The sequence below is a fragment of the Lactuca saligna genome, chromosome 4 (assembly GCF_052625555.1).
Source record: "Lactuca saligna cultivar CGN05327 chromosome 4, ASM5262555v1, whole genome shotgun sequence".
NCBI lineage: Eukaryota > Viridiplantae > Streptophyta > Magnoliopsida > Asterales > Asteraceae > Lactuca > Lactuca saligna.
In genome coordinates, this window is record NC_136420.1 from 302,250,094 (window position 1) to 302,251,129 (window position 1,036).

Here is a 1,036-nt window from a genome sequence, read left to right on the forward strand (position 1 = left end):
CGTTTTCCTCATGTTAAAAATGTTCCTCCTACGCCAACTCCTATCAAGTCTACTTGTTTTCATCAAGATAATAAGGAAGAATCCAACTTCAACTTTCAAAATGTTGTGCTTTCTCAACTCTCTTTAAATATGCATTTAACACAATTAATGGATTAAAATTTGACTAAAGTTGAAATATATGTAGATGTGATGAAGCGAATTATGGCCCTGGTTGTTGTTGTTGTTGATGATGATGATGTAATTATTATATGGTTGTTGATGAAAGTCCACCAAACTCTTAAGGTGATAACCCTCCTCCACCTACACCTGAACGTCCACCAACTAATCTTCCACCACCACATCCTCCACAATCTCATCCTCTTCCTTACACTTATTCACCTCCTCCTAACTCTCCTCCCTAATCTGATGCTACCAAAAAGGAGAAGAATAATCAAGCGTTTTCTAATCAGCAAATGAACATGGTGGTAATTTCACCAACTTCATCTCAGACTGAGATGTCTGAAAATTGAAGGGTTAATCTTCAAAAAGACCTTATTGTTGCAAATATACTAGAGGTTGATACAATAACTGATCATCCCATTCCAGAAACTGGTGATAAATCCGTAACCAACGACGTTGAAGGATTTATTGACCTTGGTTTCACACCACAAGCTGCTGCTTGAATGTCGTCCACACTGATTCATAATTTAAGTAGGAGGTTCCTCAAGGAAATAATAGTGATATGGATTATGATGATGATCATCTCAATCCTCGAAAGGAGAAGTCTTCATCCTCATAGGGAGCTCATGACATTGAAGCTGGAAGTTCTGTCGCTGATGATTCTTTAGCATCCCTTACCTCTAAGAAAAGCAAAATCATCATTGATCTAAATGAGTTAGCTGCAACATGGAGGTTATCTATTGATGAAGTAAGGGAGATCATGATGCAGAATAATGTTGCTATTCAATAGAAGAAAGAAGATAGAAAAGAAGAGTGTTTCTCTGCTATACTTGTTTAAGCCCTTGCGTTCACTGATAAAAGTTCTAATGATGAAGTC